The sequence below is a fragment of the Lissotriton vulgaris genome, chromosome 7, assembly GCF_964263255.1.
Source record: "Lissotriton vulgaris chromosome 7, aLisVul1.2, whole genome shotgun sequence".
Lineage (NCBI taxonomy): Eukaryota > Metazoa > Chordata > Amphibia > Caudata > Salamandridae > Lissotriton > Lissotriton vulgaris.
This window is the reverse complement of record NC_141695.1, coordinates 1,185,658,784-1,185,683,089: the sequence shown is the minus strand read 5'-3', so window position 1 is coordinate 1,185,683,089 and position 24,306 is coordinate 1,185,658,784. Positions and strand designations below refer to the sequence as shown.

Below are 24,306 nucleotides of genomic sequence, written 5' to 3'. Positions count from 1 at the left end.
TCTGCTGGGCAAGCTCCCATCAAGCTCCCATCACCCTCATGTCATAGATGTTGAGCAGAGGAGGCAGACTCTTACCTTGGGATTTAGTAGTGACCCATTATACACAAATCTTGGTCCTGACTTCTGGGGTTCTTGTCAGGAGTGTTGGGAAGGCCCATTGACTGTTCAACATGGATCGGCCGCCTGTGCTCACTACTTTGGGAGCATAATATTGCCCGGAACTGGAATTTGGCTACCGCGCTGGACTTGTTGGCTTGGCAGCGGGAGATGGACTGGAGTTACAAAATGAAGGAGCCAGTGTGCACAGTCTGGGGCTGCATACACAAACATTGTGGGATTACTTTGCGCTCCAGAACTTGTACTGTCTGTCCTCATTCGGTCCTTGACCAATAAGCCATAGACAAGTGTGTTGCTTTGCCTGGTTTCTTATTTATGTTTGTTGATCGCCTTGAAAACCCAATACATTTAAAAAAAAAATATATATAATAAAAAACACAAAGCATAAAGGGCAATATGGGAATATTGATTTGATTACAAGATTTATAGAGCGCTCGAATGCCCGAGGTCGTCTTGGCGCTAGAGGACTGCTGCAGCTCGGGATGTGGCGATCAGTAAGCCGTCAGACCGAACTAAGCTGAAAAAAGCCAGGTCTTCAAGTTCTTGGGAAAAGACAACAGTGAGGGGCTGTTTTTTAATTCCCCTTGCCCTTTCGACCTCTGGATTCTGGGTCAATAGCAGGGAAAAGTGGGAGTTTGTTACCTTGGATGGGAAGTGCCATTGCTCCTGTTTTCTGCAGTTCATAGGTTGTTCTAAATATTTTATGTCTCTGTAACCTTGAAGGAGCGAATAATGCTTTAAAAAATGTAATAAATGCAAATTTAGGATTTAAACAACACTTCCACCTTTTGTGGTCTGAACGAGGCTAAGCTAAAGGAAATAAAAAATCTACCCTCTCACCCTATGCATCCAGTGCAGACTAACCAGTTTTCAACAGCACCACCATAAAACATAAGGATCACTGACATAATATCAAATACAAAAATATAGAATTGCCAAAATATCGATGCAAAAATATAGAATGCAAAAATATCGAATTCCTACCTACAAACAGGTAAGTACAAAAATATCGTTGTAAAAAAGTCAAAATATCGAATGTTTTTAAATGTCTTTAAAGTAATGTAAAATGAATGAAATAATAAATATAATTAACTAAAACATACTTAAAAATTCTTAAAAACCTTAACATTATTAAATAATTAATTTAAATTATAAAAAAATACATACAATTTTGTTTTTAATACATATATATATATAAACGTAATATTAATAACAAATATACAATATTTTTACCGTAGGATAGCGGGAGGGTAAAATTTACTATTACCACTCCAGTGAGTGCAACAGTAGGGAAAGCGTTGGATAGCGTAGGGGTAAAAATGACTATTCCCACTCCAGTGAGTGCAACAGTAGGGAAAGCGTTGGATAGTGGGAAGGTAAAAATGACTATTCCCACTCCGATGAGTGCAACAGTAGGGAAAGCGTTGGATAGCGGAGGGTAAAAATGACTATTCCCACTACAGTGAGTGCAACAGTAGGGAAAGCGTTGGATAGCGGGAGGGTAAAAATTACTATTCCCACTCCAGAGAGTGCAACAGTAGGGAAAGCATTGGATTGCGTAGGGGTAAACATTACTATTCCCACTCCAGAAAGTGCAACAGTAGGGAAAGCGTTGGATAGCGTAGGGGTAAAAATTACTATTCCCGCTCTAGTGAGTTTAACAGTAGAGAAAGTAATGATTTAATATATTAAAAAATATATATATATCAATGCCAATAAAAAATTAATTACAAATTTAATATTATGTAATAATTAATCAATTAGAAATACTAATAAATATTAGTTATTAAAATGAATTACCTATTCATAATTAATTAGCAACTAATTACTATTCCCAGTCAAATGAGTGCAACAGTAGGGAAAGCGTTGGATAGCGGGAGGGTAAAAATTACTATTCCCACTTCAGAGAGTGCAACAGTAGGGAAAGCGTTGGATAGCGTAGGGGAAAAATTACTATTCCATCTCTAGTGAGTTTAACAGTAGGGAAAGTAATGATTTAATATATTAATACAAATAAGTTAAATACCAATACCAATAAAAACGTATTAAAATTAATAACCAATTTAATATTATGTAATTAATCAATTTGAAATACAAATAAATGGTATTAAAATTAATTACCTATCCATTATTAACAACTAAATTTTCAATAACAAAAACTAATTAATAATTCAATTAATAATTAACAGTAAATTATCAATACACCAAAAGTATTTTTAATATGTAATTAATTACAATTAAATTACTTTCCACCCTATTCCCCTATAAACCCACAATCCGCTACAGAAAATAAATTAATACAATTATCGTAATTATTAATTAACGAATGAATACAAATTAATTACCAATTATCAATTAATTAACAAGAAATTAAAAATAAATACCAATAAATAAATAATTATTTACTTAATTACAATTAAATTACTTACCGCCCTATTCCCCTATAAACCCACAACCCCCTACGGAAAATAAAATAATAAAATTAACATAATTATCAATTAATCAATTAATAAAAATAATTACCAATTAAAAATTAATTAACAATTCATTCAAAATGAATACCAATAAATAAATAAAAATATTTAATTAATTACAATTAAATTACTTCCCACCCTATTCCCCATAAATCCTCAACCCGCTACAGAACTAAAATGCAAAATTAAATTAAAAATAGTAATTTCTGAAAATTAATATTTAATTTAATATAATTCAATTACTTCCCACCCTATTCCCCTCTAAACCCACAACCCGAATTAAATTACGCAAAAATTAAATAACATAAAATTAATTACTTGAAATAAATTACAAAAATAATGTACACTTTTCACACATACTAGCATACAAAACACTTAAAAAAATAATAATATTAAAAATTCGATATATTTTAATACCTATTTTATATACTTCGGTATTTTGACTTTCTATATTTTGAAAATCGATGTGTTATTACTTACCTTCAATTCAATATTTTTCACTACTATATTCTGTCCATTCTATATTTTGACATCGATATTATGGCTATTCTATATTTTGGATTCGATATTATGTCTAGTTACCAAAACATAAGTCAAGCAGCAACATAACTAAAATACTGAATCAAATGAAAGAAAAAATGCTTCTTGAGGATCCAGCATGTTGAATATAATTCTAAAAATATCTATTTTTCGTTGCTTGAAAGCATTCAATAGCTCTGTTCATGTGGTGTTGCTTCCCAGTCAATGGAAGCCTCATTGGATTGACCAAATAGCTGTACTTACTGGCGTGTATCTATAGCAGGCCGACCCCTGATAACATTTATCAAAATGCACTATTAATGGCGTAGCGTTGTGCCATAAACAAAGTACCTGCTACATTCACATTGAGTATTATCGCCATTATGAAATAAATGTGCCCACACCATTTTGATTGGAAGAAATAACTGTCACTAGTTTATGTAACACAGGTGGGTTGACCACAAGATGTTCTGATTAAGTGGTGCAATCCACACTGATTGCCCATCTGAGTTAAGATATGGCAGCAATACCATATCAGCAGTACGCTTACTCCAAATTTCCTTCTGTCTTGAAGCAATATAGAGCCGTTTTGTGCGCATCCAGAAGCTGTGCTGTGAGGGCGTTCAATGTGTAACTTTTCAGCCCCTAGATACCAATACTGGGTTTCTTGCTTCCAAGTGTTGCTTTGGGATCGCTCTGTAACTCCACCAAGCCTTGGTTGGCTCTTGTCTCCTGCACATACCACCCTATTTTTTTTTTACTACACATTTTGCCATTTCAAGGGTATTCTGATTGACCAAAGTGAACCCATGAATGTCCGTGTCGAAAAGGTGCCCGCCGTCTGTAGCAAAGAAGTCTCATTTGACCTATGTGTTGCTCAGTGAAAAGAAGTACACCTCAAGATCCATACGTACATTGTTTATTGGGTCCTGTCTTGGCAGCTCCCAGGCAGCAACTGTCAGACTCCCCACATTCCATGTTCCACCCCGGGAACATGACCAAGGGGAGGTTCCATGTAAGAATGTGCAGGAGATCCCAACACTTCTCACTTCCCACAAATGAAAGTAAAAGAAATTAAAAGGATAGAGGAAAATGTGCAACAAAGTAATGAGATGAATAATAAGCAAAAATATACAATTATAAAAACCAGATACCAACATTTCAAACATGTTCTGACAATAACCGGAAAAACAGAACCTAGAGAAAACATAGTGTGATATCAATACATAGCATACATAGTATTGAAACTTAGGTGTAGATCTCATCCTGGAAGAAAGTTTTTTGTAAGAAGAATAGCTCGGATGATCATTCCTATTGGGAGGAATAGCTTTAAGAAGAAGAACAACCTGGAAGCATAGGAGTCACATGAGAGGAGTCAAAATGAACACCCATCTTCCCACCAATGTACACTATTTTGGATTTAAGAACAAGAGAGATGGCACATTTATTCCAAATCTTGCCATTCCACAACACCACCACCCAGTCTCTTACTTCCTTCACTTTAGCCGGTGCTGAAAACTGAGAAGCCCCCTTATGAAAAAATTTAGGCTTTTTGCTTCTTACCCAATCTCCAACGCACACAGGGGAAACTCACTCGGAAACAGTGGTGTATTTGGACTGGACAGCGGTTCTCACATACTCTACCTTGCCACGTCTAGTTTGGTCAACCTCCTTCCTAGACATCCAATATTTGTTCAATTTGGAACCAGCAACTCTTCCGCTAAGCAAAGTAAAAGGAGATATCCCAGTGCTTATATGAGGAGTGGTTCTGATTTCCCACAACATGTCTGCCACAGCCACCCGCCAGGATAAACCATTCACCAGAGCCAATTGCAGTTGGTCCTTAATAACCCAATTAAAACTCTCAACTAATCCATTGCTGTGGGAATGATAAAGTGATGTCAAACATGTTTGATGCCATGTTCCTTAATAAAATGTTTCATTTCCAGAGAGACCAATTGAGTTCCATTATCTGTCACCAGTTCCTCAGGAAATCCCTCCCGGAGAAACACTTCTTTGAGGAAACGGATGGCAGACAAAGAATTAAAACACTCTACAAATTTAATTTTCGGCCATTTAGATGTATAGCCTACTAAGACCAAAGCATACAAAGGAGAACTACCAGAAATCCCAAATGGACCAGCAACATCAAAGGCTAGTTTGCACCAAGGTAAAATTCTGACAATCACAGGATCAATGGGATATGGAGGAGTCACCTGAGTTTTATCACTGAGGACGCACGCACAGCAGTCCCTGACAAAATGCTCAATGGACCTATCCACCCCAAGCCACCAAAAGTCCTCACAAATTCTGCGTTTCATGGCACGAACTCCCTGGTGACCTTCGCGGGCAAGATCTAAAACTTTTTTCTGCATACATGTGGGAACAACCAAAAGAACGCCTCTATGCATAATTCCATCTACCAAAGATAATTCTTTTGAAGGGAATTAACTCGGAAGGTAAATCCTTGTCACAGGCCACCCCTGAACCAAAAAGTTCACAACCATTATGATATCATTGTCCTCAGATAGGGCTTGCAACCATTTCTGCTCAGAAAGTGCACCCTCCACCACGTCAACAGCAGCACCAACAGCACATACAACATCAAGATCATCCTCGGCAGATATGCTGATATCTTTGGCAAGAGGTTAACGGGAAAGACAACCAGCAATGTTGTTTTTGATACCAGGCACATCTTCTAAACGATAATTTAATTCCTGTCATCTGTATTGCCATTTGACATTTGTGGAGTGGCGCGACCACCCCCTTTGGTGGTGAAAAGGACAACCAAAGGTTTGTGATCGGTCCTGAGGATGAATTTGTTTACCCACAGGAAATTCCGGAAGTACTGGACATCCCACCATAGAGCTAATGCCTCTTTCTCAATGGTGGAGTAAGAACTCTCAGCACCACAAAGTGTCCTAGAAGCAAACGCAATGACGTCCTCATGACCGTCACTCCTTCTTTGCATTAAAACAGTGCCCAAACAAAAATTGCTGGCATCAGAAGAAACAATACACTTGTCATTGATGTTGAACAATTTCAAAGGGCGAGCTTGCACATTTTCCCTTTTTAGAATATTGAATTAACACATTTTTCACACCACACAAATTTAAGATAATTTTTTAGTAACTCACGCAAACAGGAGGTTTTATCTGCAAAATGCCCTACGAATTTGGCATAGTACTCAACAAGTCTTAAAAAGGCGCGCAATTGATCCTTATTGGTTGGTGAAGGTGCATTTTGAATGGCATCTAAAATTTTAATTTTAGGTTCAATCCCTTTGTAGGTAATGTGGTGACCCAAATAATCAACTCCCTCCCGAACAAATTTACACTTGTCCTTCCTTAAGGTAAGCCCATGAATTTTTACAGTATCAAGTACATGTTTGACTCTGCTGTCGTGCTCAACCTCAGTACGTGCACACACCAGACTATCAATCTGGAAAAATGTGACTCCCGCTGTATTTTTGAACAAATTCCCCATGAGGCGTTGAAACACAGTGGAAGCCGATGCCAGACCAAAAGGCATACGTTTGTAATGGAAAGCTACTTCCGGTGTTAGGAAAGAGGTAAGATATCTGGACTCCTTGCTTAGCTCAACTTGGTGGTAAGCTGCAGAAATGTCAAATGACGAAAAATACGGTCAAGCGTCGCCAGCATTTCATTAATGTTGGGCAACGGTTGGCGGTCGATCCAAATGTTGGTATTCAGATCACGCAAGTTGACACACATCCTAAGGGACTTATCAGCCTTGCGTGCAAGAACTATGGGGCCAACCATTCAGATCCTTCAATGGCTTCGATCACATCCATACGGCATAAGCGTTCAAGCTCTTCCTTCAATTCCACAAGCAAACTCAAGAGTACCTTGCACACCTTATGTGCAATAGCCTTAGCACCACTTTTCAGAATGATGCGTTGTTGATGGCCTTTCAGCTTCCCAAGCTTGTCACTAAAAACATCAGGATACCTTTGGATCCACACATCCCCTGATAAGTGTTTCACTTCCACACTATCAGAAGAATTGGAAGATGAAAGGGGAGTATAAAATTTGCAAGCTTCACTTCTAGACAAAACCATGTCAGGCCGCTCACTTGTTCTAAAGACTCCTGCCACTTGCTGAGGAAGGATTCCCTTGAGTAAACAAGAAAGGTCGCTGTACTGTTCCTACTGGGAAGTATTTATCTGGCATGACCGCAGATGTTAAGGTAACATCCTGGGGCATCCATTTTGTTGGATGGAATGGCCTCACACACCCCGAAGGATGTCATGCTTCATCATCGGCAGTTGCTCCTCGTCGGGGAGGCGGTGCAATCCCCGACGGGCTCACCTCAAGAGGGGCTCTTTAGCGGAGATCTTTTTCCAACTGCCTTTTGGTGAGTGGGGGTGTGTGGACTGGACTAGAAGTGATGGTGTGTGGGATTAAAATGTAGCAAGGGGTACCTGAATTCTATTTATTCTGGGGGTCCCCTGGTTACAGTTAAAAAGGTGGTTAGGCTCACTAGGTGGTCAGCAGGTTAGGTCAAGTGACCCTAGTTGAGGCTAAAGGTGATGGTGGTCGACATGTTTCACGCTGTGGGTCTATTCACCCGCGATTCATCAGGACCGTGTTAGAGTGATGTGGCACACATGCAAGTGTAACGTGTGTCTAGTGTTACCTCTGTGTGGAGCTCCTATGCCTGTCCATGCGGTATGACCTACCCTTCTCCGCCGAGCTCGGCGGAGAAGGGTAGGTCATACCGCATGGACACGGAAGGATAGAGCATACTCCTTGGGCTCTCCCCCGATGTCTTAATCCCGCCGACCCCTCATGTGGCAGGTAGTCCTTAACCTTCAGGCATAGGAGCTCCACACAGAGGTAACACTAGACACACGTTACACTTGCATGTGTGCCACATCACTCTAACACGGTCCTGATGAATCGCGGGTGAATAGACCCACAGCGTGAAACATGTCGACCACCATCACCTTTAGCCTCAACTAGGGTCACTTGACCTAACCTGCTGACCACCTAGTGAGCCTAACCACCTTTTTAACTGTAACCAGGGGACCCCCAGAATAAATAGAATTCAGGTACCCCTTGCTACATTTTAATCCCACACACCATCACTTCTAGTCCAGTCCACACACCCCCACTCACCAAAAGGCAGTTGGAAAAAGATCTCCGCTAAAGAGCCCCTCTTGAGGTGAGCCCGTCGGGGATTGCACCGCCTCCCCGACGAGGAGCAACTGCCGATGATGAAGCATGACATCCTTCGGGGTGTGTGAGGCCATTCCATCCAACAAAATGGATGCCCCAGGATGTTACCTTAACATCTGCGGTCATGCCAGATAAATACTTCCCAGTAGGAACAGTACAGCGACCTTTCTTGTTTACTCAGTGTTTAACACGGACACAGCTGCTACTGGACCTTCCTCCCATACACACCCCCCCTGGGAGGTAAACAGTGTCCGTTGACCTATGGGTCACCTCTCCAACTCCCTCCTTTTTGATAGAGAAGGATTCCCTTGCACACGGAAAGTGCACTCTGCTGCTAAGGCTCAGTGGGAGGTCGCGCCGCTGGTGGGAGCTCTTCCGCATTCGGCGGACTGCCTGCACGCTCCCAGCGTGCGCTTGACCCTTGGATTAATTGCCGCCTCACCGGGGGACTGCGAGGACCAGCAGCCTTCACATCTCCCAGCTGGTTCCTCTTCCCCCGGCGGCCACGCCCCCCGCCTGCTGCTATATACCTTTCGCGACACCCGCTCAGCGGGTGCCGCTCACTTGTTCTAAAGACTCCTGCCACTTGCTGAGGAAGGATTCCCTTGCACACGGAAGGTGCACTCTGCTGCTAAGGCTCAGTGGGAGGTCGCGCCGCTAGTGGGAGCTCTTCCGCATTCGGCGGACTGCCTGCACGCTCCCAGCGTGCGCTTGACCCTTGGATTAATTGCCGCCTTCACCTGGGGACTGCGAGGACCAGCAGTCTTCACATCTCCCAGCTGGTTCCTCTTCCCCCGGCGGCCACGCCCCCCTGCACGAACACCTTATCTTGATTAGCTTTACCCGCGACGCGGGAAGCGCGCGGGACGAAGCGCGGGGCGAAGCCTGGGCCAAGGGCGGGCCCGTTTAAGCCCGTTCAAGACCGGGCAGGACTGGACTGGGCCACGGTATTTCCCTTCTATTTTGTATATATTCTTATACGTACCTGCGATCCCTTGGTAGATACTGTACTGAGTTGCACTTATTACTGATTTTGTTGTATTCTGCGCAACAATGAATAAGAGCACCAGAAGCAAAAAGACCCCTAAAGTTACCGATATAACTGGCCCTATAGACCTATTTATCACCAAGACCCATGAGGTTATAGACCAAAGTATACATATTCTAGAACGCAGGGTATCACACGAACTGGAGGTTGCTAGAAGATCGTCCATGGGGCCCTTGGCTTCTGCCCAAACTCCTATCCAACAGGGACCAATTACCCCACTGCTTAACCAAGCAGAAAATACTAATGTATTAATACACACGGTCCCAAATACCGTGGATCTATCCGCCACCCAACTGTCATTAGGGTCTAACTACAGTGAGGATTTAGAAAAAACACCAGATCTACATCTATCCCATAACCATGTGGATACCTTAGACCCCAACTCCACGGACAAGCGGGAGGGTGCCATAGCTAAGAGACAAAACACAGAGATGACCTCACATGTGATCACACTTCCTCCGCATAACATCACGACTTCCCTCAATCCAATTAGTGCTACAATTTTGTTAGATCAACCGATCCCCACCAACAGTAGTGCTGATCATATCTTGATTTCCCAAGATAATGGTTGCCGAGAGTTGATAGAGGACCAGGGACTAGGGGGTGGTACACAGAAACCCTGCACTGCATGTGTAACACTTCACGATTTCCTCATAAAAAGCTTGGGGGAGTTGCTAAAACGCCATCTGCAACCCATGGAAAAGAGCATTATGATCATCGAGAAACAATTAGCAAAATTAAATACCCCAGCATTCACACAGAAATCATTAGGCACACTTGCCAAGGGGGCGGGGACTTCTAAAGACTCAAATAAACCGGCCCAACCTTTGTCCTTACCTGTCACCCGACCGAAGCCTCCGCCGCTCAAAAGAGTTGTAAGCTCCGAAACTCCTAAAAGCGACAGGCATAACAATCAAAATACCTCAAAACCCGCCCCACAAGAGGGGAATGGAAAATCAAAGAGCAGTATTGATAATTCCCAAAAAACCCCGGCGCCTGTGGAGCCAAACACCCAGTCAGGCAAGCAGAAGGACCCCCCTCAGATAACACACAAACCTCAACCATCCCAGCCACAGGCCAACGAGAGGAAAGGCGCTAGGTATAGGCGTCCGATACATCTGCCGCCCGAGGCGACCCCATACACTGTCATTCTCACGGGGGTCCCCGAGTTGGCAGATGGTACAGATGAACCCCCATGGTCACTGCCTAATAAGGTATTGCAGTGGTTGAGCCAAAACAGACCTCTTCAACCATCTAATCACAGTAGAATCAACTCAATGAGAAGAGTGTTTTGGATTGGCGATACAAAAAAAAGCTTGCAGGGAGACTGCATCATACCAAACTGTGAGGACCCTGCCACAGCCGACTATATTTCCTCATGGCCAGCCTTGGAAAAAAGGGGGGGGATTGACGTACAGCGTCTCTCCTTCTTCTACCCTCCTTTAAATACTTTTGACTATGGCGACTCTAACGGCTGGGAGGAAGTCCAGGACTGGCCGTGGACACAGGTGGGGCACTACAATAGAAATAGAAATAGGAACAGCAATAAATATTGGAATAGAGGGTGGGATGCCCGTCCCTGGTTACCTAGAAGAGAAAATCTAAATCCCGAGTATTGGAGGGGGGCCCCGACAAGGAATAGGTACGACTGCTTAGACATGGTCGATTGACCAATAATGACAACAAATGGGAAAGGAAATATCTTAGTCACCTCAGCGGAGACCCACAACGATGATCCCCAGACCCTTAACGTTAATATCCTCCCAATAGGGTATATACCTGATTCTCCAGCGGGGGAAGCTCTATTACAAGTCCAGCAACCACCAGATCACTTAATTAAGGCCTTAAGAGGGGAAGGATTTTTAGCCGAAGAGAAATTCAATGGTGGGACCACACTCACAAGCTTGCTGGATACCACACAAACCCAAAAGGAGGCAGAACATAGCATAGAGGGCATTGAGATGGTAATTTCTAAGACGCTGACGGCAGAAGCCAGCTCACATAAATCCAATTTAAAAATAACCTCCTGGAACATTGCAGGGCTAAATAAAAAATCAAGGGACCAGCTATTCTTAACCTTTATGGAGAAGCAGGATATAATTTGTTTACAGGAGTGCTGGGATCAGGAGGAGACCCATATTGAGGGCTTTAGCACCTTCTACATACCGGCGATACAGGGCAATCGAGGCAGAGGGTCCGGGGGTCTGTGTATTTTTGCCTCTAATCGGAGTAATATAAAACTGACCACATACGAGGCGAGTGGATCCAAAGCAGGTGTAGGTAGATCACTACAAGGACCTATGATTAAAGCAAATAGGCGGTCCCTTTTTCTGATTAACATGTATATTAACGTGCCAAAAGCAGATTTCAAAGCCTTAATAGATGAGCTCACTTCAATGCTCAAGAGAGGCGGGAAGGACGCAGACTGTACCCTTATAGCAGGAGATTTTAATTGCCATCTATGTCCTTATAGCGCCACAAAAAACTGTGGCATTTATAATTTAAGAGGGGATCCCACCACACACTTTGAACACTCTACTCTGGGCAACATGTTAAACCAACTTATGCACGATTGGGACCTGGGTTTCGCTAACGAACTCTGTGAGCCACCTGTAGCATTTCAGACAACCTTTTCTGATCGAGGGTCAGGCACTGTAATTGACTACATATTAGTGTCAAATAGGAACCAGGGCTGTTTGGAGGAATTTAATACGGAAGATCTGGCTTTAAGTGATCATTTTCCGATTAGCGCCAGTATCTCGGTAGGAAAGCCTGGGAGCCATACAACAAGTACACCTAGTATCCTTCACGGTCACTCGGTGTCGTTGGCAAGGAAAAATGGATACGCCATAAAATGGGCTAAAATTGATTCCACAAACTTCTTGAAGGACTTAGTACAGACAGAATTGAATCAATTCACGACCTGCTTAGAACTTAATATTAATCCCCAGCTAATTATAGTGGCCTATGCCAGGATAATCACCACTATAAATGACAAGCTAACTAAAAAACAAAAGACAGGAGTTGAAAGGAGAGTACGCGGCTGGTTTAACTCCGCCTGTTCCAAAGCCCATAAAGACCTGCTACAGGCATTAAAGACTGTCCCAAAAGACAGTAGCTTGGTCAAGGATGCCAGGCGAGCCTACAAGCAGACCCTTCGAAGTAGACAGGATGAACTGAAAAACCAAGCCTGGGAAGCCCTGATAAAGGCAAGTGCCTTACGGGATAACATCTCTTTCTGGAAAGAAATTAATGCCCCCTTCTTTGCAGATAACAAGGCAGACTCGATGGAGATAGCCATAACGGAAGATGTTTGGGTTAATTATTTTACCTCCTTATATAAGAAAGATCTAACAGTAACGACCCCACAAGAAGTTTCGAATACCAGGCAGGTGGAACATGCACTGACGCAAGGTAGTTTCCCCTTAAATGTAGTTATCACCCCCTTAGAGGTTGAGCTAGCAATTACTCAGAGTGCTAACTTAAAGGCCCCCGGCCCAGATGGAGTCCCCATTGATTTATTCAAAGAAAATGTAGATCTTTGGGCTCCTCTACTAGCAAATGTAATAAATGCGTATAGTAAAATAGGCTTTCCTGATACATGGCACGAAGCTATAGTAATCCCAATATTTAAAAAATGGGACAGGCAGGACCCAAGATGCTATCGCCCTATTTCCCTGCTAGATACCCTGATGAATGTCGCAGGCAGAGTGTTGCTAACCAAATTACAAACTTGGTCCAAGAGTAAAGGGGTCCTCTCGAAATTCCAATATGGTTTCAAAACGGGTGTGGGCACTGTGGAGCAGGGTTTAAACCTCGCCCTAATAGTGAACAAATATATTGGAGTAAAAAAAGGGAATCTGTTTTTGACATTCGTCGATTTAACCTCGGCTTTTGATTGTTTAGACCATAGTCTCCTATGGAAAGCCTTGGTTAAATTGGGGATAGATAAAAACATCTTACATTTTATACAGGAATTGTACAGAGATGCAGGTGCCACGGTCAGATACGGCAAAAACGGAGAGCGAACTAGAAAATTCCCAATAGAAAAGGGTGTTTGACAGGGCTGCATCCTCGCGCCATTCCTTTTTAACCTATACATTATTTATTTATTTATTTATTTATTGAACTTGTATTGCGCACAGCTACCCGCAATGGGTTTCCCGGCGCCAGGGACAGACTGAAGAAGAAAACAAGCAATTGCTGATAGAAAAGAAAAACAGAACCGAAGAACTTAGAACAGAAGAGTCTTCAATTTTTTGCGGAAAGCAAGAAGACTAGTTTCTGTTTTTAGCGCCAACGGGAGAGCATTCCACATCTTAGGTCCTAGATATGCGAGTGAACGGCCTCCCATTTTTGCCAGTCGGATTCTAGGAATCACAAGATTGCCATTGTTGGATGACCTAAGAGAGCGGCCAGGCTGATATGGCTGGGTAAGATTGTGCAGGTAGATGGGAGCAAAACCCTGACGAATCTTAAATAGGAAGCACAAAGTTTTGAAGACCACACGATCAGAAATTATTATACATTATTATACATATTATTATACATTAACGAGGTAGCAGACTTTTTAAACGATCTTGTGGTGGATTACCCTAAAATAAATGGCATCTCAGTACCACTACTTTTATACGCTGATGATGCGGTGATCATGGCTCGCACACAGCTGGGTCTCCAGAAGGCCCTAACGGGATTCTCAACCTTTATGAGTACTAGAGGTCTAAAAATAAATGAGGGAAAAACATTCACAATGTCATGTACTAGGAGAAAAAACATACCAGACTGTAAAACCTTTGTCAACAACACAAAGATAGCTATGACTAAAACATTTTCTTATCTAGGCATTATCTTTAATAACAGGGGCACATGGTCATCAGCAATAACCTCCCGGAACCTGGCCTTTTCTCGCACGATAGGTGCTGTTAAACAATTTGCTATAAGACTGGGTGAGAAACCTGTAGATATACTACTTAAGATCTACGCAGCCAAATGTGTGTCCACTGCTGTATATGGGGCTGGCATCTGGGGACTGGCAGATTGCACACAAATACAAACAGTGGAAAATGCGTTCCTGAGGCACCTCTTATCAGTCCCCCGTTCTACATCTACCACTATATGCCACAATGAACTTGATAGAGTCCATATAACCGATTTGATAAAGATAGCGCCAGTCATGCTATGGTTTAAGATCTGGACATGTGAAGATACAGGTTTCAATAGGGAAGTAATTCAAGACTGTCTAAATCAATCCGCTCCTAGCAAGCAGCCATGGTTAGCCTATGTTAAAAAATTCTTGAACTCTATTGGTAAACCAGATCTCTATCTAAATCCAACATCATGCTCACAAATATCAAAAAAAGCTTTAAAGGTGGCATGCCTTGACCTATTGAAGGAAAGGAGATGGTATTTAGATGGGAATAAGTCTACTATTGTAGCCCACCGTAGCATCCTTCATGGTTTGGGCCTTCATCCTTATCTGGCGCCAACCTACTCGTGCTACCATAGAATGCTCCTGACACGAATGAGGACTGAGTCTTTTTTTAGGCTAATAACATTTCCCGCCCCGAATGACTGGTCTGCCAACTTGATAAAATGCCCGTGCGATGATGTATCTAACCAGTCAAACATACACTGCATTTTTCTTTGTAAGTATTATCAGTGGGGGAGAAAAAGATACCTGTTACCTCTGTTAAAGTCATGGGGCTTGAGAAATTGTAAACCTGCACTGATCAGACTGTACATGTTGCAAGATGAACTTACCATTGTGTCAGCGATAACATTTTTGACCTTCACCGTAAAATGCAGAGGGACCATGCGTAATGATTAGGACCTTAAGGTTAAAAATGTATTATATTGTGCCTAATTACATCAAATAATACATAATCATGAGAATGAAATATGCATCCCAGGAAATTGTTTGAATTTTATGAATCTTTTAACGAACTGGAGAACCATTTAATGCAATTTAAGAATTCCATCTGTTTTGTTTATATGATGTCTATCCTTGTAATAAGTTTTTAATGAGAAAGTTATTTAGTCTGCCTATGTCTGCACTTTGTATTTATGTCTGCTTTTATGGTTTTTTTGTCAAAATACCGAATAAAGCTACTTTTGAATTTGAATTTGAATTTGATTAGGATCGAGGATGATCCTGAGTTCCCCCTGCTCTTCCCATCCCAACAAATTTGCACCATCATTGACAATGAATACAGGCCCAGTGGCTGGATCCCCACAGAGTTCCAAATTTGCCTCGAATTTGCCCAGAACTTCCACTCTTTTACCCCCATAGGCAAAAATGTTAATATCAGACTGGTGCAACTGAATGTCTTCTAAAGCCCCCAAATCCTTGATATTGATAAGAGTGAACGGAGAACCAGAATCAACCAAGAAATTCCCATTCTTCCCATTCGCTCGGATAGTACACACAGGGGATTTTCTTTTACGTAAACCACCCTTGGATGCAATTTCAACAACACCCTTAGATTGTGCAGATGACGAAGACAGCATTAATGACCTATTATCATTCTTTTCACCAAAGTCAACAAAGTCTTCTTCAATGGACTTGACTACTTGGGTGTTTCCCTTGTTGGACCCCATGGCTTTGCAAAAATTAGCCACATTACCTTTTTTCTGCATTTAAAACAAGTCTGGTTCAAAGCATAACAGTATTTGGCGTTGCCCAGACAGTTTTTGCTCCCACAACGAAAACAAAAGAGTTGTACTTTCTCAGATTTATTCTTGGTTGAGGGTAAAGAAGATGAATTCCTTGTTGTGTTCTCAATGAGAACTTTGGTGGACTTAAAATTATGCTTTGATGACAGTAGTTTAACTTCAGTGGGTTGAGAAGGATTGCTCATTTCCTTCCTGCAAAATTGAGAATGTTCAATGCTTTTTGCAAGCGTGATGGCTGTCTCAAGATCAGGGTCGTCAAAAGACAAAAGTTTCTCTTGAATGTTCTTGTTGCAAGTGCGTTCGATTAGTTGGTCACATGATTTTGTCCCTAAATTCTCTGTAATTGCATGTGACAGTTGGGGTTCTGAGCGCAGAAACAAAATCATCAATAGATTCACCAGAAATCTGGGCACTTTGCAGAAACTTATGACGCTCAAGTACTACATTCTTCTTAGGGTTGACCCTTTTGTCTAAAGTTTTAATTAAAGATGCATAGTCCTCAATGAGTAAGGAATCACCATCATCACCACCACTCACAAGAGTGTTGACGACTTCAAGGGTTCAAGTTTTCACAATGTTTCTACCCTCTGCACCCAGATTATACATAAGACGTTCCTTCTTCTTTTTATTAGTGAACGTGTCACCATCGATGGCTTCCAAATAACTTTCAAATGTATCCTTCCGTTGTTGCCATAACATGGGAGGAGAACCAGGAGATTGTAAGAAGGGTGGCGGAGCGACTACGTGATCCATGCCTAGACTGTGCGTGGGTGGGTTGCTGCCCACACAATTATGAATATTGCAGGAATAAAATTATACTCTTTCTAAAGTACAATGTGAATGTATCACAAATTTCAGCAGCTATAAATGATGAGAAAGTGTGCCGTTATTCCATAAGTGCACGCATATAATTAATGCTAGGAAGCTGTGCACATCAGCGGTGAGAGCACTGATTGGTGAGCTGGAGCACTGCACGCATACATTGAATGTCAGAAAGCTGTGCGTATCAGCGTTGAGAGCAATCTACAGATTGCTGAGTTGGAGTGCTGCACGCACACGATGAATGCCAGAAGGAGCGCTGACGAAAAGAACTTGAAATCAGAAAGAACAGCTGCATGCGTCTGCGTGAAAGCAAAATTGTCATTGCTAAGGTTACGTGCAATTGACGAAGATTGGCACAAAATGGCCGCACGTAACGTAGGGACGTCACATGAAGAATGTCAGGCAAGTCGGGCAGAGACACGTCGGTGCTGGAACTACGTCGCAGGAGCGCTAGGAGCAACTATATATTGCTTGTTTAGCGCGGCACACGCTTAAAGTATGGCAAAAGTACCTTTTAATGGCTAGGAATAGCTAAACTTACATCAAGATATGCAGGATTGCAGCCGGACCAAAGCAGGAGTCCCCAAGGATGGCGAAACTGGAAGGAAATGCCGTGGAGCAGAAAAACACCACACCGGGCTCCAAACGTCGGCTGAAAGGAAGAAGACACACACGAAGAAGGGGAGGCTGAAGACAGGACCCTCGTCGCCAATGGAAAGAAGTACACTTCAAGATCCGTAAGTAGTAATTCATGGGGTCGCACGCTGCTCCACCTACCAGCGGGTTCGCCCCGTCCTGTCATGGCAGCTCCCAAGCAGTAACTGCCAGACTCCCCACATTCCGTGTTCCACGCAGGGAACATGACCAAGGGGAGATTCCATGTAAGAATGTACAGGAGATCTCAACACTCAAGCTGCTTATAATAAAGCGGAATCTAATGTTTATTCTGTCTTTTACCTGATCAAATGAATCTTTGCTGGAGAGATTCCACTAGCAGTGGTCGATCTTGTACAGTGCATCTTTGTACAAAGGATGGTCCCTCAACCCACAATCTTACATGTCTGCTTAATTCTGCTCCACGCAACTAATGACTCATTCATTGCGTGTAAGAGTGGGTATATTCTATGGTGTTAAAGACGTTCCATCCCAAATGGCTTGCTGGAATATCTGGTGGGGCTGCCTGTGCCTAAACGCTGTTTGGCTCTAATGATCAGGATTTCGCCGTGCATGCCTGGAAAGCCCAGCCAAGTGATTTTTCTGTTAAGGAAACCATGTCTCGTTCTTCACTTAAACCTGTCTGACAGCCCTTGCTATTAAGTAATGGGCAACCACCTGAGCCCTTCTCCCTTCTGGTATAAAGCTTAAGTAAGGTGTTTAGTACATACTTTGAAGGAAATAGAGTGTACTAAAAATGAAGCCCTTCCCCTTTATTTAAACACTTTAAATCAAAGCACCACATTCAAGCTTTCCTTTCACCTAAACATATATGTATTTACTCTTACTTGAACACACATAAACTCTGGTACATTTGAACACATATTTCAGTTCATTTGTTGTCACAAAAGAAATGTAAACCTGCCAGAGTCTCCATCCTCTCTCTTTGCTGGAGGACTTGGGACCTTCCTTGAAGTCCATGGTCTGCAGCCAATTTTTAGAAGAAAGCGCTGAAAACTATGTGCTGGCATATTCGCATCTTGATGGTCAACCGCATAATCCTTTTAAACTGAAGAAGGTTCAATGGTGTGATATCATTGTGGCATAGTAAAAATTCAGCACTTGAAGGGCAGGAATCGGATTCAACCATTGGTAAGGCTAGTGCTTTGTCTTACACCAATTGACTCAGTTAAAGACATTGTCTTTCCAACTTCTCTCCAAAACATCTTGTAGATGTGGATGTTAGTACAGCCTTCTCGAAAGTGGAATGTTACACACTTTGGACCTTTTAGTGTCTGGTTTGGCTCTAGTCACCAGCTTGCTAGACCTGCTAGCCCCAAAAATATCAATGCAAAGGCAGCATAAACAACGCAGCCTCGGATACAGAGCTGATAGTTTAGTAAGCATTTTCCCACATCTGGAATGTCTGAAATTCAACAGGGGCTTTGCTGTCTGACCCTATGTAGGCTGACATTGCCTTCCCTTTCTGCATAACTGCCAGTGGATTAAATTAGTATAGTTATGGCTAACGTATAGTTTTCAATAAAAAACCATTACTGCTTAATGTCTTATAATCCATGCACAGCATTTACATTATATCAATGAATCCACCCGCTGAGAATAGAATGTTCCATTAACGGCAAGAAATAAATTGTATTTTTTATTTTAATCTTGTGTCTCTAGGGTCCTCCATTACTCCCTCTATCCTACTGCTGCTCCCCGACACATGCGTTACTTTATTCTACTCCCAATTCTCCAATGCTCTTTCACTTCTGTCTTCTTGTTTTTTTAAAATATAGCTGCTATTTGCTAAAAAGCTGGGCCACTCGCTTCACTTAGTCAAATAAGCATTGGGAAAGCATTAGGCCTTGTGAATATGTGAGCTATTGGATTTGCCAATGTCTTTTAACCATGTCGTACAGCAGCGTGGCTGCTGTTTGGCATGGCTAAAAGTTAGTGGCTTTGCACAGAGTAGAGTAGCGTGGAGTGGCATAAGGTAGAGTAGCGAAGAGTACAGTGGCATGAAGTGGTGCATGGTAGAATGGAGTGACGTAGAGTGCATTGCATTGTGTGGAATGCAGTGGCATATCATAGTCGTGTAGAGTGGCATGCAGTGGGGCGGCAGAGAGTGTCATGGAGTACAGTGGTGTAGACTGCCGTAGAGTGGCATTGTGTAGAGTGGTTTACAGTAGAGTGGCGTGGCGTAGAGTGCCATTGTGTGGAGTAAAGTGGCATAGAGTGGGGTGGAGCAGAGTAGCATTATGGTGAGTGGAGTGGAGTGGAGTGGAGTGGAGTAGGGTGGCATAGCGTAGTACAGTTTAAGTGTAAGTAACAAGAACATCCATAGAGACAGCAGATTGAGTGAAAACAACATAAATAAGAAGCTGTATGCCTGTGTTAAAATTAGTAAAGCACATTGCAAGTTCAGGAATAATACCGAAATGTTTATCAAATTAAAAAACTAGTGCATTGCAAAAGGACGAGAATCAACAAAGATGAGAAAGAACTCGTGCACTTGGTCCATGCTCCAGGGAGGAGTTAACACAAGAAAGGAAGGTAATCCTTCCGAAATAAGCGATCAAGAGATTGCAAATGAGAGTAACAACGAAAACAACTAATAGTATGCTGTGGGCCGGTTGTAAGCCCATTGAAATATAAACAGTATGTCCTGCAGCACAGCACATCTTTTTGCTGATGTGGAACAGTATCCGCAAAAGTCACTGGTAGCGAGCGCCATTGAAAAGCGAGTCCTCTTGGCTATGCCAATTCTTGTTATCCCAAGGCCACTTTAATATCGTCAGAGGAACTCTCAAAATTCTAGTCTTGTAATGGTGTTACCTCACTGCATTACATCATGCACTTGCCAAAGGTTGAGTTGGACTGTATTTTGTGCATATCTGTCGGTTGAGATTTTCGTTTTGTTTTCACTTTCAAACTTCAACCACTTACAACTTCGGATTGTAACACATCTCCATCTTTCCATCTTTCCTGCCACCTTGCAGGTTTGTGTCCTTGCGAAGACAACATCGCAGCTGAGTCGCACATGCCTAAACTAAATGGAAAAGCACTTAAGAACTCCTTCTTTTTTCTTAACATGTGCTTAAAATTCAAATTCCCTGAGGAGATGTTAAGATGTCCTACCCAAAGAACGTCTTCACTGACGTGTTCTTCCAACAAGCCGATCTTGTTGGAGTCCCAGGTGCATTAATTCAGTATTTTATAAAATCTCCATTTATTTTCAAAACCAGTGCTTAAAATATAATTATGTGGTGTAGAGCATCATCCTGCATCTACGCGATGACTAAAAACATATTCATGCATCCTGACACTGGCATGGCGACCGGTTATAAAGATGACTGGCGCAACGGGTTCAGCTGCCACAAGAAGCAGAGCAGGTGTCTTTTAATTCCTGTGAGCACCCTTACACCAGTCTATGTTGTCAACAAGGCTAAGGATGTGGCCTAACGGCTAGAGAGGTTGACCTCGAAGCTGAGTCTCGGCAGGGACACTCAACATCCTGTGATTCTGAACAAATCACTTAAACTCCCCGTGCCTATCAACAAATGAATGTGCCTGCAGGGCACAAGTCCTAAAAAAAAAGAGTTTAGGGGGAGGGACCAAGTTAGGCAGTATTCAAGTGACATCATGACGCGTGCCATCAAAGCACATGACTTCACGATGCGTGACATTCCATGTGGCATCACAGGAAGTGACCTCAATCGAAGTGACATCACAAGAAGTGCCATCAGATACTAAGATCTCACACATATGTTTATCAGGTATATCATGAGTAATTTAAGTGCATGGTGATACGTAACAAATGAGATTTGGAGTCCGGGTTGTGCCAAACAAGTGGGGCAATCCTGAAGCAAAATCTGGGAATCAATGAATACATTTTTTTTAAAGCCTACCACAAAGAAATTGGCAACAAGGAAAAGCATGGTAGGAGGTCTGTAATGCTTAATTGGTTGCAAAGTCCGCATGTTAAAATATTGTATGGGGTTAAGGTATCTGCTGCAGAGGTGCCCAGTAAATCTCAGGGAAAAATAATAATGATGAGAAAACTTTGGAGCTTAACACATTTGTTGGCGATATCTGTGTTTTGTGTAGTCCCAAATTTAAATCAAAGTAGAATAGAAGATTAAGTGGTCTCCTGCAAAACATAATCACCCACTGTTCTTGAGGGAAGGGGGGGTTGTTTGGGGATTGTGGAACCTCTATTTCGTTGCTACCTTCTTCGGATTTGTTACTCATAATATTGCAACATACATGGTGTGCATATTTTACAATGTTGTGAGTATAAATCTACCACTTAATTATGCAATAGTGCTCCGATATGTGCATGTCATAACGTGCCAATTGAAAATGCAATAAATGATTTTTTTTAAACGTTGTCTCCTGCACAGAGATCCTCTTGTTACTTGTAGTAAATACATTGTAATCCTTCTAGTAGACCACAGTGAGCTATGGAGGATTTTTGACACTGTAACCCTGATTGTCTCATGTAACACATCTTGTACATTGATTTACACACTTACATGATTTATTTGGAATGGATGATGTGTATGTTATGTAAAGCGCTCTAACACTCTGCATTGGGATGAGTGGCCCTATAAAAGAAATAAAATAAAATAGTGCTATTTAAATTGTTCTTTGTCTAAATACTGGGACATACCAACCCATCTGACATTCTTACGGTGCATGTACGTATATACAACAAAGTAAAAAGCAGGCATCTCTTAAGTACCTGTGAAAAGATAACAAGCTGTGTGCTTTTGTTTCCTCGCCGGTGCACTTGCATTTGTGAGGTTCCAGGACTCCTCCAGCCCATACTCGATCAAAAGGAGGCCTAATTGCCCCTTAATGTCTGTCTTTATCTTTGGCCAGCTGAAAGTGAAAAAAAAGCTCCCCTTCCGCCTGTATGTTGCTGCTGGGAATGGAAAGCAGACAATGTGCAGGCGCTGCTGAACATGTCTTGGTGTCTCAAAATGACACTGGAACCAGTCCAACATATTTCTGTGTGGCCCAACTACTTAGCAGGGTGGACAGCATCTACCCTGTGAAATAGTGGGTGGATGCCGTGTACCCATGTGTACCCCCGATCCGTGCCTACTGTGTCTGTCTGTAACGCAACTGCTGCTCATGTAAAGCACTCTGATACCTTCAGGTCGAGTTCACGCTATATAAAAAACATTAAAAACCAAGGCCCAGAAGGTTCTCCCCTGGCTCGGCGGGCAGTACAGTGTGGCCCTTAGCGCAGCTGCAGCAGAGATCTAGGAGGCTGCAACATGTAAGATTTGAGTGCATTCCCCACCCTGCCATGACAGCTGCTACCTGCCCACGGCCTCCTGTTTGTGGCGGGCACGCAAGAAGCATTTCTGTGCTCTGTACCTAAGCTGGGACAAACTCTGGACGAACAAACGAGAAGGAAGTAGGAAGGAGTGTCTATCAACCCGTCACCATTCTTAAGCCTTGTAAATGCTGCATAAAGCTCAGAACAGTGGCAGACTGCCACACCCATACCAGTGCCATCCATGGTGTATCAGCTAAAACACCTGTAGTGCCTAGTAGGCAGCAAGGATTTGCACGAGGGAATAGAGTGCCCATTACCTTATATTCACACACCAACAGTGCATAGAGGCAGACCTATGCACCATCCCTGCTGCCTGTCAGCTGCCATATGGGTGGGGAGGTCTACTGGGGTGGTAAAGAATGTGTAGTAACGACGACGCTGGATTGAACAATTCACTGTGAGATGCCCCAACCATCGGCTTGATGACCTGATTATCCTGAACCAAGGGCAGTGTGCTGCCAAGTTCACCTAGATGGGGGGACACACATCTGCTCCCACCTTTCAAAGAAGTAATATTGCTGGCAACAACTCCAGCCAGGTGGCATGTGTGTGTCTATAGAACTATTTTAAAACTACAAAGGAAACCAGTGGAGAGGCCAAACTGGCCAAACTACTTAATGTACAGGAAGATATCTTCAAGTTGTTCCACATCTTCTCAAACACAGGTGGTGAAGATCATTGCGGGAAGGCAATAACAACCCTGTGTACTCACTTTGACTTTCAAATGAACACCGACTTTGAACGATTTCAGATGCGACAGGCCAAACAAAAAGACGGTGAGGCTTCTAACTGAAACTCAGAGAGCTGATGGCCACTTACAAATTCCAAACAGAAAGGTGCAGGCTCAAATCATCCAGTGTCTTCCATCAGCTGTCCTGCTGGGGGTCTTCAATACATCTTTTTGCATGAGATACTTATCTTGCTAGATGTCCTGAACCGCATCACATGTCTCACTGATGCCGCTGGGTGACCGTCACCAAGCCGCTGCTTGCACTGGGTCCTGTGGGCACAGCGCAATATTTCTCGTCACTCGGCACGGACTTCAGACACCGTCGCTGCCCTCGCAAATATCGACCTGCTCTGTTGCCTGCACAATGACCTGCCAGCACCGCATCGAGCACCACCTCACTCCGCATCATAGCCTTGGTCCCACCGACGCCGTTCCACTTCACATCGTAACTGCAATGGTTGCCCGTGACTGACTCGTACCAACGTGATCGGTCGCAATGAGAAAGGTACTGTCTACGAGTATGTCGACAATACAGCTGACCCATACTCACGTGGTCTGCTGGAACTGTTAGGCTAAGAAGTTATCAGCATCGCAGTAGACCCGGACGGAGCTACAGACTCGGAAGAACAGTGTTTTAAAGCTATTTCTGCAATTAAAAGGTTAGCTTGCAAAACACCTATTTTTCCAGTATTGTATGTTGGATTTTTGTCATTTTT

General features: G+C 42.7%; 1 protein-coding gene across 1 annotated transcript in view; it reads left to right on the top strand.

Moving 5' to 3' along the window:
* PRELID2 (PRELI domain containing 2) overlaps window positions 1–24,306 on the top strand; it is a 275,242-nt gene that overhangs the window by 233,211 nt on the left and 17,725 nt on the right. The window lies entirely within an intron of this gene.